The sequence below is a fragment of the Nanorana parkeri genome, unplaced genomic scaffold, assembly GCF_000935625.1.
Source record: "Nanorana parkeri isolate BGI_ZX_2015 unplaced genomic scaffold, ASM93562v1 scaffold602, whole genome shotgun sequence".
NCBI classification, from domain to species: Eukaryota; Metazoa; Chordata; class Amphibia; order Anura; family Dicroglossidae; genus Nanorana; species Nanorana parkeri.
The window spans coordinates 648,861-662,529 of NW_017306870.1; the positions used below are offsets into that span (position 1 = coordinate 648,861).

Here is a 13,669-nt window from a genome sequence, read left to right on the forward strand (position 1 = left end):
TGGTGAGTATAATTTATCTTTTTCTCAGTCTAACAAAGGAACACAGTTGACTTCATCAAGACATTTACATGGGTGTCTGCACAAATGCTAAAACACTTTGCAGTTCATTATTTTGCTCTTTTCTCAAATGTGCGCCGCTAATATGCTCTGTTTGAGGATAGGCTAATTAGTTACACACACTTTTCACATCAGCTTGACTCATCTGCATACTACAGATTGCCAAAATGAAGACTGAACATATGATATGTAAGAAGGATACACAAAAGACACCAACCACTCCAATGCTTTGGTAAATCCGTGAATATGAATATGATGAGAATTTTAGGACACAAATACAGGATGTGACTTATTTTAGCATCACTAACACAACTCACCATGTAGGGTGCTATAGGTTCTACAAGGATATAGAAGACATGACATGTATGAAGACATGAGTAGTATAAAGCAGATAGAATGTTGCAGCCTCTTTCCTACATCATACCACACACTGCTGCCTACTCCTTAGAACATATAAAACCCATGGGGCAGTTTTGTTTAAATAAAGAGTATAATCTTTGTGTTCTTCTGGCCAGTCAGGTTTAAGGGTAATTCCCCTTTTGTTTACACAAAATACACAAATGAATGCTGCTCTATATTCATTGATGTTTTTTTTAATGTATTTTTAAATGCAAGGAATGTAAGTTCCTGAACTTGACCTGATGAGAGCCCTTGCAACCCCCTGTACAACAGAGCTCAGACTTGGAAAGGGAGAAGCAGCACACATAGCCAGTCAGCTGTGCAGCAGTGCTCATGTGCTATCAAGGGACATTCTCATAGGAGGAGAGAGCAGAGCGACAGAGAGATAAGCTTATTAGTATGCTACTTGTCTGTTTACTGTCTATTTACAGGCTGGCAGATGGGGCAAGGCTTGTAAGTGTTACTTAACTGCAGCAAAGAAAAAAACAAGTATCCTGCCTTGCCAGACAGGGCTGTAAATCTAGCAACCCAAAAGAGAATAATACAAATAATTTGGCAGGTAAAACAGCTGCCATATATGTATTGTATCTGTGTATATAGATCAGGGGTCTCAAAGTACTGGCCCGTTAACCGGTACTATGTGGCTCGCAGCCAGCTGACAAGTCAGACACGTGGTCACGGACCACGTACCTGACTTGCGGGAGCAGCTACACGGTCTACATCTCCGTCGGATGCAGACCGCAGAGCTGTTCCTGTCATTGCCGACACTCAGTTCCTTTCAGCCAGCGCTCTGAAAGTCTTCACTGAGTGCTGGCCAAAAGAATGCAGACCTTATTAATGAACCACTGGATCACCGGGGACTGTGCCTCCTTGTCTCCTCCTTTGTTTCATCTTATGTGTGTGGGGGGGGACCGTGTGGAGAGTGTATTATTTTATGTGTGCGGGGGAGAGAGTGTATTAGTGAGTGTGTGTGTGTCTGTGGGAGATGGTTATATTTTTTGTGTGTATGTGTCTGTATTAGGCCTCATTAACATCTGTATGTTTAGGTGCGCTTAGGAATTCCTGCACCAGGAATGTGCGTTTTCCTGTAGCAGGAATCCCCAAACTGGCGTTTACAAGCGGCAGCTGTCACCCATTTAAGTTAATGATCAGATGACATCCGCTGCGTGTAAACTCCTGCACACCGCATGTAATCGTATGTGGTATGATTACATGTGGTTAGGAATCAATCACTATCCATGGAGACACATAGATCTTGCACGCAGGATTCTTTTCTAACTGCATGATCTCATATCACATACCATTGCATGCGGTGTGCAGGCATTTACATGCTGCGGCTGTCACCAGATCATTAATTTGAACGGGTGACAGTTGCCGCTTGTAAACGCCAGATTAGGGATTCCTTATTGTGTGTATATTAGTGTGTGTGTATTTCTGGTTGTTGGGGTGGGGGTATGTATTTCTATGTGTGCCTATTTCTGTGTGTGTGGGAGGGGGAGCGTGTTGCGTATTTCTGTGTGTAAATGAATGTGTGAATCTTTTGGTCCTCTATGATTAAAATTAAAACCTGTGGAAAAAAACTCACATATATACCGACACTGCACACATATACACCTGTATACATACTGATATAACACACACAGAAACATTTACACACATACCGACATCACAAATCCTGACAATACACACACACAAACCATCACAAAAAATATACTGACATTGACACAAAGAAACCATCACAAACACATACATACATCATAAACACACGGAGGCATTAACAATGGTACCGTATATAGTTACATTTTATTTTGAAGTATGAATTTTGGCAAGCGGCCCCCATGGGAGAAAAAAAATGTGTCCAGTGGACCCAAGTGAATTGAGTTTGAAACCCCTGCTTTAGATGTTTGCCTGGCTTTCAGCTTAACTATGCCAGAGGGGAAGATGCAATGTGGCTGCAGGAAATAGAAAGTGAGACATGTCTGTGGGTGAGCTTCAATAGAAACAGTACACCTGAGGAAGGACTCTGTAATAAAGTTGCTAAAATAAAGATTGCTGATTATCTTTATAAAAGGCTTATTTTAGGTATACTTTGCTTCATGCTAAAGAAGTTTCATATAAGACTTTCTTTGCCCACTATTGATGGGTGTATGGGCAACCACCAACCTTCCCTCATCATAATCTGCTGGAAATATTGTTTGGGTGGGATAAAATATTCAGTTGTTAAACGGGAGGCATTGGTGGGCTCTTAAATGATCATGGTTCCTTGCACAGTATAAGCAGTTGGCAGTATGGTCATCCTATATCTAACAGATTTAGCCATTGCTATGAATGGTCAAATCTGTTGCAGAAAAGGCTGCCCACCACCAAAAGGGAGACATTGTAGTCAGACTGATCGGCACATGTTCAGGCAGCTTTAAAAAGTCTTGTGCTTATATTAAGACAACTCATTAGCTACAACATGGACCTTGCAGTGCCTCTCAAGGGCCATTTGGGTAATGGGCTAGCCAGATGGCATTGACTCCTGCTGTTCAACATATGACGTCACGAGGATGAAGAAAAGTAAGGCAGATGTTGTATTCAGGCTGACAGAAGGAATTTTCGGATTTTCAGTAACTGCTCATCTCTCAGATCTAACTTTACTCATTGCAAAGAGCTGCTGAGCATATACTATGAAACTTTCAGTCTGAAATGACTATTCAGTACATAATTGAAAACTGATAAGACAAGCCTTGAGGAAGTTTTAGACATAAACTGCCTGACTTCACAGTGTGAGGGCCAACAACCCCTGCTGTTCATATACACAGCCAAATGAATATCTACTGGAGAGACTAGAACTAAGACTGCAAGACAGAGCACACCTAACGCAGAAATGTTGGTAAAGGAACTACAATCCTAGAAAAACAGACAAACAATGAGAATCAAGCAAAGAAAACAGATTGTATGGAGGGTGCTAGCCATTTTATAAATGTTTAAAAAACAAACTGCAATTTTTACATTCTATGAATTTGCTTGTAATTTAAATTGTAGTTACTGTGCAATGTGAGCTAATATACCCCAAGACAGTCATAACACAGACCTGACATTGTGAAAGGGCCTAGGTCTGCTGAACCTGGAGCACCAACATTTCAGAGGGGGCACACTATTTTAGCTTATCCTGTCCAGTGTAAACTTATCAGGATGAAACAAGTACGTAATCCTAAACTAAACTGACAATACACTTATTTATATTATCCAAGCCAAACTGAATAAAAATGACAGGGTGGAATTGTAAAAAAAAGTACCCATGGGTGCATATCATTAGTGTTAAATAGGGTTCTCTGCATGTTTCCTTCAATTCAGAAATATTTTTCTGTTGCTTTTACACTTTACAAAGTTCTACAGCTAATAAAATGCTCAATGAACCAAAATGAACTACGGTAAAATACTAATGTTACAATTAAAAAAAAAAGATGCTTCCCTACAAAGGCGTGCGATCCTTCCATGGTAAACGCAGCCATACATAAAATGAGGTATAGGTAGGAGATTTATTACAGAGAGTCATTTGTTCTATACATCTGTCAGTACACCTAGTTACCACGCAGTAGCAAAAATTTCTAGCACGTCAGGTTTGCATATGGGATTTTCATTAGGGCACACAAATACAAACACTGACATATTTAAACTGCATTCTTATCAACTAAATATTATTACCCCTCTGCCTTCTACTTTGTATAAATTACTCTTAAGGTGCCCATACACCTTACAATTATCTTACGATAATCGTATGCGATCGACTTTTCGTACGACAATCGTAACGTGTGAATAGAGTGCCCGACCGATAGTACTGTACAATCGTACGACTTTTGGCGGTCAAGCATGTTTGAAAACTTTGCTAGATCGTACGATTTTCGTAAGGTTGCTGGCGTTTCCATCCGTCAAAAGTCGTACGATCTACACTGCGTTTGCGCTAACGAAAATACGGCAAATCATTTACCGCATATCGTCCAGGTGCTTTTAGTTAATTACGGCTAAATTAATCTTGCGATCATCAGGGCAGGATGGGGCCGTCGTACGAAAATCGTACGACGGTTCGATCATCGGACGAAAAGTTTCGTCCGATAATCGTAAGGTGTATGGGCACCTTTACTACCACCTTGTACTTTAAATTAATTACCTTTACTGTTTCAGCCTGTGATAAAGACCAAACTAAATCCTATAGCTTAAATCAATACAATATTTGAGTAAGTGAAAGGAAATGCAATTAAACCGTAAATCATTAAATTGAAGTTTATCATTTTTTGGAGGATGCAGGGAGTCTCCATTCCAGATAATAAATTGTGTTGCTGGAAAGCAAGGTGGACACATTCCTTAAACACTTGAAACAGCTGCCTTACTTGTCACCTGTATGCACTAATAACCCAGACTAATAAATACACTGTAACAACCAGAGTCCCACCTCCCACCCAGTGTGAATGCAATCCTACACTCCCCTAATAATGCCAGCAAATAGGCCACAAAGCTCCACGATAACTATGACATCTGCTCATGGAAAATGGAGGTAAATTATTACACCAGTGTCAGTGTGAAGATTTATATTTGCTGCTACTTGGAAGACTGTTTTAAGGACTTGTGTACTAATAACTACTGGACAGAGTAAGACGGCATACGGCAAGACTAATAAATGAAAAAGCAGACAAAATGCCTAAAGTACGGAACTGATGGATTTTCCTCCTGAAACGACCCAGCCTGGACTCTGAATACAGGTTGACACTGTTTCTAAAATTCACAATAAAAATATGAGAAGCTTATTTTCTTATGGGCCTTATTTACCAAAGTGTGTGAAATAAGAATAGTCTGTTTTACCTTTCAAGGAACAAGCCAAATGTAAACCTTCCTTGCAAAGCAAGAGTTGAAGAATCAAAGGGGAAATTTCATACACATAACACAAAAACAATGCTGGACAATAAGGCTACCGACACACATGAGACGAATGGGGGTCCCTATTGATCTGGTAAAACATCACAACGCAAACCACTAAGTATGTTTTCTGTCCATTCTTATGCACTAAGCATGCACTCATGAGGCCAGTCATATCTCCAGAAAACAATCGCAATTTTCTGGAATAAACTGTTTTAATCTATTCTTGTCCCCAAAGAAAAAGCACCATCCGTAGTCAAGGCACTTGGCAAAGGCCATGACCAATCTAAGCTACAGCCTAATAATCACTGATAGCCTTTCAGCATCCTAGCAAGTGTAGATTATTTACAACTAATATCTGATGGCTTGTTTAGGCTATTTTATTATAAAATACTCTGTACTCTTTGCTGATTAATAGCTGTTGAGTTCTTGACCCGCGTGGTTTGGTATTAGTTATTAAAAACTAATCTGTGGAAAGCCTAGGAGATACATTATCATAAAAACAGAAACAAAATAAGGTGAAGCGCAATGTGACCCCTTCAACACACAAGGAGGACAAAGCAGGCTATCTCTCCTGTCCAAAAACTGTGGGGGCTGGGTGATCACAGGATAATCCTATATACATACAGATACAACAAATAGGCAAATATAGGGCAATTATTCTACGCTGTAACAACAGCATGGGGCTGTGACTCTTCTCCCCTACAAAAGAAAGGGGAAATAATGGCACATACTAAATGACGTTCAAAATCCAGCAAAATGTATTTATAAATGGCAGATAATACAGTGTAATCAAACAGAAATGGGCAGACAGGCAGAAAGATTCTTCCTCTTCTATTCCTGTGAACACTGGTATAACAGCAATAAATTAAACATAAATATAATACCCACAAAAGTGACTATGCAGCGTGCTTGTGGGTACATAAGCAGACGTTCTACAGAAACCTTAATAATTCAGGCTACAAATGTGTCTTTCCTACACCCATCTAATTGTATTAAAGAGCGGAGTTTCCAGGTGAAAAGCTGGGAATATTGAGCAGCCCCATACAAAGCGGATGAAAAAGACATCCAAGAAGCAAGGTCCCCTGGGAAGGCATTTTCTATTTGCCGGGCCGCAGCCCCGCAGCTGATAATGCAAGTTGTAATTAATATAAAAGCAGGAGACAATATGGGAAGAGCTTGTACTTGCACTGCCACAAGAGATCTCTGCGCCTAGAATGTGTTTCTCATTTACACAATAGTCTGCCCTGCAAAACCCGACATTATCAGCAAACTCTCTCCCTGGGAAGGTTAAAACATTGATTTACTAACATCACTGGATATTGCTAAACCTATAAAACTGCATATACAGTCTTCCATTTTATATAACAAATTACTCCAAAAAAGATAAATGCATCACACATGTATATACTGTCAGTATGTTTACTTTGTAAGTTGTTGGCACCTCTTCTACTGAGACATAACAAAGGACCTTCATTCTATTTTAATTTTAAGCACAAGAACGCTAGGGAATGCTGCAGATTTATTGTTTCCCAAGAGACGTATATCTCTGTCCACATCCTATACAGTATACTTGCATGTTGTATGTGTTTCAACAGGAACTATACATTGAGAGGTCACAATAGTCTTGTAAGCCATGTCACTTCCATCCTTGTACCCCTTTGAGATTGTCATCCCAGCATTGAAGCCAATGGACACATTATTCCCAGCACAGCAAGGTCCACTGCTCACTAGATAAGAGTACTGGAGGAGTCTGGCACTGAGCACAGACTGTGACTTCTTGTAACTTTGTGGAAACGATATCTCAAGAATGAAGAGGCTTTTGAAGTCGGTGATATGTAGGAGATGCATGGTTTTCATTTACTGTTGTACCTGTGCTTTTAGTGCCTATTTTTAACTATTTCAGAGATATACTAGTTAGGGCTGCAACAACGAATCGATTAAATCAATAATAATGGATTATGAGAATAGTTGGCAACTATAGGCCTCCTAACTTTTGGATTTTTCTCTAGTGTAATCTTGGAGCTCAAAAGTATCGGTACATGTACTCGTACTTGTACCGAGTACTGTACTTGGTATCTGTGCATCCCTACAACCAACCGATTAATCGAAAAAAATAATTGGGCGACTAATTGATTGATTATTAAAATAATCATTAGCTGTAGCCCTAATACTAGTACAATACTCCTATCACGTAATGTAAGTTTCCCATTTTACATCCAACATTAATATCATCTTATGTCATCTAAACACATTTTTACACCGACGTCACATAGGTCTTGCATAGTAACCAGACATATACGTGACAGAGCTGCTTTGTGTATTTAGAGACTGAGGCCTTGACTACAGTGATTTTTTAATCTCTTAGTAGCACCCCCTATCTGAGCTTTTCCTCATGAGCAACAAACCGAGACTGATATAGTAAAGGAATCATTTTGTAACTTTGCTCAGAAAACCTGTGATCACTTCAAACATCCAATCACTGGCGGTGGAAATACTTTCTTCAACCGTCACTGCTGACTTTTGCAAAATTGCAGATCAGTTGCTAACATCATCCTAGCCTCATGATACGAGGCACTGAAACATATCTGAGCCCCACAGGGGTAGAGAACTATTTATAATTCAGAATTGATGTAAAGTTAATTTCTAAAAGATTTTTCTTTTATGTTCTGAATCTATGTGATGTAAAATAAAGCACAAAATAGGAAAACACCCTGTTATGTCTAGATGGCTAAGCCACCCAATTCTTTTACTTTAAGGGCCATTTACCCTATATGCATTGAGCTGCACTGGGTTGCCTTGCCCAATGCAGTCCCAATGCATTGACAAGACAATTTGCCTTGTGTCTTACCAGAAAAATTCACACCACACCGCTGCAGTGGGGTACGTGAAAAAAAAAGTATGTGTTGTACTTTTCAGTGCAGCGTTTTGTGATTAACTACACCACATTGCAACACTCTGCACTGCGCAAATGCCATTTTGTGACATTTCAGTATAGTTGGGAAAAGAAAAACAGTAAACAGTGTGGTGCATTATTACAGCGCATCAGCACTGCTCCTTTCACAGCGCACAATATCCCTTATTCTAGTGAACACTCTCTACTTTTTTACTACATAAGCACTATTGCTTTACAGAGTACACAGAATCATTCACATCAGGCCCTGCCCCAGTAGTGCAATCTAATGTCCCTATCACACCCTATGACCAGATATGGCCTGAAGCCAATAACTCTACCAGTATGATTTTTTTTATGTGGAAGAAACATAGTGGACCTGCATAAACACAGAGATAACATAGTGTACAAGCGCTGCACAGTTAGTTTTGCTGGTGGGAAATGAAGGTAGCACCTCAGAGCTGTAAGGCTAGAATGTTAACCGCATAGTCACCGCGCTGCCCAACACTTCTTACTCATCATATAGCCAACATCAGCACATCATTATATGCAGAATGCATGCTGCTTCTATATCTGACACAAATTTCCACAATTAGGCTCAATGACTTCAGATTCAAGTGATATAGGATTTAGCACTGAGATATGTCTGTGCTGTCCGTTATAATGGAACAGATCACACAATGTTCCTATTCCTCATATGCAGAGAGTAATTGGCATCATATGCTGCTAGTATCATTTCCACCTCACATGCAGTGTAATTTCTGATACTCACAGTATGACTCCCATTAGATAACACACAGTAATGCCTACCATATACATTGCATCATTTCAACAGATTCATATGTGAGCAGACTTTCTGCAGCTGCTGTTATTTCTGGCAGGTCCCATTAAGGATAGATGGGAGAATTCCGTATTTTTTTTTTTCTTCTTTAATGTAAAATTCCCATATCCTGATTAGGCAGTGAACACAGATACACCAACCTGGGGTTAAGTTTATGCCTTAGGAAAATCACCCCGTTCACCACTCAATTTGTTCCTCCATACGTTTAAAAATGCATTTGTTTATATTTACTAAGTGGCATTGTTAACCTCCCGGTGACACAGAAATATGAAATTATACTCATTACAGCTGAGACTCTTATTTACTATATATGATACTTAATGAGGGATGACTAACTACAGCCTTCACCAACACATCCCTGAAATCAGAGAAGAAATAATAGGGTAATCCCCAAACGGACACTGCTCCCGACAAGGAAAAATGGCATTGCATTTACCGAAATAGTTCATATGTAGATGCTGCAGGCTTAACGGTAAGTTAATCTATTAAAACTGATATAAATTGCCCATAGTAACCCTAAAAATGTTTCTGTTTTATTAGAATCTTGCTTTTACTTTATCCCAGGTCTGTATAAGACGTAAATCAAAACCTATGATGCAGTGTATTTGTGTCCAATCTCCTCATTGATCAGTATTGATAATATAAAAGGCCTTCTAGATCAGGATCTGGATAACAGGCCTGCCTAATGCACAGTTAACATTAGTTAGCCTAGAGCAAACACAGAGGAATTCTTGACAAGTCCAATTCTGTGTTCTAGCAAGCACCTAAATACACTAACGTCATACAAGCTCTCACTCCAGCTCACCATCATAGCAAGACACGGTCCTCAAATGATTGAAATTCTTTGATGAACAAATCTACAAGTCCTGGAAGTGTACTAATGTTCAAACTGCCGCCTTGGAAAACTGGAGATGTGCTACTTTACACTCATGACAATTACCTATAGCCCATTGGGACAACAAACCGTTCAAAAATGAATTAAACTACATTTACATCAGAAAATGACCTTTGAACTTGAAGCTTTTCTACAAACAAGTCATAAAAATAGAGGAAAAGTTACAAAGACAGCGTTTTGTAAAGTATACCACTGTGTTGTTTTAATAATGTTAGAGACTTCTTAAAAATAATACAACAGTGCAACAATTGACTAGTAATATCCACCTACCAGGTGAGAATCTATTCAGCTAGCTATTTAAAAAGGTGATTTTGGATTCCTCATACAAAGTTAATACACTGGCAATATTTACTGGCACTGAAGCTCACTTACTACATTACCCAAATAAAAAATGTTGGTTACAGCTATCAACAGCATTAAAGACACCCTCCACCAAAACTAATATCACCCACAGGCTTTGTTTACCTCTCAGGGTGTCCAGTGGTGAGGGCCTTTCCATTAGACTCCCTTCTTTATAATCTTACTCCTCCTCCTATGAAAAGTACAACATCACTTTAAAAGGAAAAGTGGGCCACCCTTGTGTAGGTGGGGTTGAGAAATCAAATCCAGTGACCTTGCCAATTGATTCACTGAGAGTTAGGAAGCCGAAACTAGCAAAAATCTACCAAAAGATAAAATATTGATTTCGGATGGACTGACCCTTTAACACCCACATTAGATTTATATATTGCTATACAGTGACTTACTTTTTGTGGGACTCGATTCCAATTGATTATTACATTAGTTAACTGAACCAAGGGAATTTTTTTTTTACCATTCTCCTTAAGTCAATTGAATGGTTGAAGTAAACGCAGGCAGTAAACTAAACAAGGTCAACAAAAAGTATACTCCTTTTACAGTGAGTGAGACTGCAAATGTAATGCATAGTAAGCTGCTGGAAACCTTTTGTGCTCTGGTAATACATACCATGGTATCTTGCAGTTATGCCCTGTTAGGTAGCAGGGGTAGACAACTGTTGCTGAACTACACTAGTTGCTGATCAAAACTAGTAGCAGGCTGTGCACTCATGAAGAAAGTATATGTGCACATTTGAGCAAATACAAGAACACGAAAACAAAGAGAACAATAAAATAAGAAAAAACAAGGCAAATATTAAACTAACCAGATTAAGTAAAGAACTGTTATTATTATTGTATAGTCAGCTAAAAAGACACACAATCAACTTATTGTTGATTGTGTGTCTGTGTGTGTTTGTGCCAAACCAACAAATGAAAGCACAGCCTTACAAAGATACTATATTTGCCCCTCACGCCAAGGAATCTTTATTTTTGTCTTTCCAATTTAAAAATGTGTAGAAGTTTTGCGTACGGAAATAAAACCCTCCTATCTGGATTCATCCCACGAGTCATATGTCCACCAATTCATCATTGTTATGGGAGGTTAATATATTTTATATCTACTGTAATGAAGTGTTACCTTAATAGGGTTTAATAAATGGCCTTGTGTTATAAATTTATGTATGATCGGTACTGCTTAAAAAGTAAGCACAATCTAGTGCTTGGTATAAAGATTACAGCACTTTGTTCAAGAAAGGTCACTACAGAATGATAAAGAGTATCACATACATATACAAACAGGAGAATGGTAATGGAACCAGTCTAAAAAAAAAGTCTGATCAATTTAACTACAAACGTCAAAATATATTCTTGACAAATGACTGTTTTTGTACAATGCTTTGATGCATATAGTATCAAATTTGGGATTTCTATTAATGTATAAAAGAAAGTGGAAAATTAGTGGAAACTATAATACCCTAAAAATGACCAAGAAATATGATCTAGTGGTATTTAAATTGCTGTGAAATCCATGAGGTTGTTTGGATGATAAACCACAGTTTCTCATGGTGCGGCCTCCGCACCTGAAACAACTTGTGTCTGACAGTGCCAGTGGACAGACAGGGTGCTTGTTCTATGTAGAGCGGGCACAGAGTCCATACCAACTGCAGAAACAGTCCAGTGGAAAAGAGGGTGAGATCCCCCAGTGTCCAGATCAGTATTATGGCACAAAATAACCTTACAAGAGAACACTGAGGGTAATGCTCCATCTATCAAAAACACTGCTTCACACCATAAACTCTCTAACCTATTTTATTTCCCACCATACAACGTTTACATCAGCAAGCGGCACTATATATTTGCCTGTTGTGAAAATAATGAACATTAAGTTCTAAAAATTGAGTCTACCATTTCAACGCACACCTTTCATATTGATTCCACATGATCATATATGAGGAGGGGATTTACAAAAGGTCATTAACAACTCACATCTGCAAAGCAATGGTCATCTCAAAGACTGAATCGGGGTTGTGTAAATATGGGAATAATAAAAAATAGGCCAAAAAAACATAATGGGCTTTCAAAATAAGTGCAAATTCACAGAGCTGGCGTAAAATGTTCACCCAAAAAAACAAAATATCACTCAACATTTAATGATACATTGAAATAATTGGTGAGCATTATCCATTACACTGAAGTATTTTTGGCCTGATTTACTAAAAGTCCTTTTTACTTGTGGTCAAGTATGGCCACGTTCAGGGGATTTTTTTTAACTCCTCTAAGCCTGATTGGATATTAATCCACTGCACGGCACTGCAAAAATGACATGACTCTAAGCCCCTTACTGTTCCCGGGACCCTGGTAAGATTCCTGAAAGCCAACAGCCCAAACAGCCTGAACAGGACACCGAGCTCAGACTGAGAAAAGAGATTTTTTGTTCTATATTATCATACGGCATGCATGTCTTATGAATTTATGGGGGTTTCTGTTCTGACATAAATATTTTCAGAAACCAAAACATTTACATATATTCAAATCTTGAGAAATGGGTTGTAAACATTTTTTTAAAAATGTACACTACATAGTACATTGTAGTGGATGATCCATAGTAAATGTTTGTTAAATGATTATCATGGAAGAAGCAAAAATCCTCTTTTTACAATATCAGTACAAGCGATCACCTCCCCTCTTTTTCCTGATCCCTTCTTCCCACTAGATGTGTTTTAAAGTAGTAACGTTCATCACATAATCCATATAAACAACAAGCTCTTGCTGACCTCAGGTAACCTCACAAGTGGAAGGAACAAATGTTATCATGAGTGGAGAGGCCTCTCAAAGTTGCACCTCTTGTGGCGAATGTTGCTGTACTCTCACAATAAACAATCAATCGTCTATAATGAGCCTGCCATAATGATAATGCTGTCATATCGTATCAAAGACATCACAAATCTTTATTTCGGTAGAATTATCAATTGCAGAGTTCACTACATCCGCACAAACCCAAAACACAGGTGCAATCGACTCAAAATATTTTCAAACATTAATCAGATTACTCCCTTGCCTACTAAGCCATGTAATGCCTTCTCTTGCCACAGTGAACAAGACCATGTATAGCGAAACAAGTAGCAAGCAACGAAACATAGGAGAGGGCCGGAGTGGCAGATATAAATATCGCTAAGCGGCCTTGTGTGGAGATTTACAATCTTTATTAGTGAAAATGTAAAGCAGGTAAACTAAGTCTGTGTTTACATGCTTCTCAAAAACCCATTAACAACCTGTGGCTTGCAAACTGTTATTCAACTACAACTCTCAGCATACCACAGAATCTGAGAATTAACATTCTGTCACTGTCT

General features: G+C 38.8%; 1 protein-coding gene across 4 annotated transcripts in view; it reads right to left on the reverse strand.

The window, feature by feature from the left end:
• Window positions 1–13,669, reverse strand: part of MEIS2 (Meis homeobox 2) — a 142,899-nt gene that overhangs the window by 119,326 nt on the left and 9,904 nt on the right. The window lies entirely within an intron of this gene.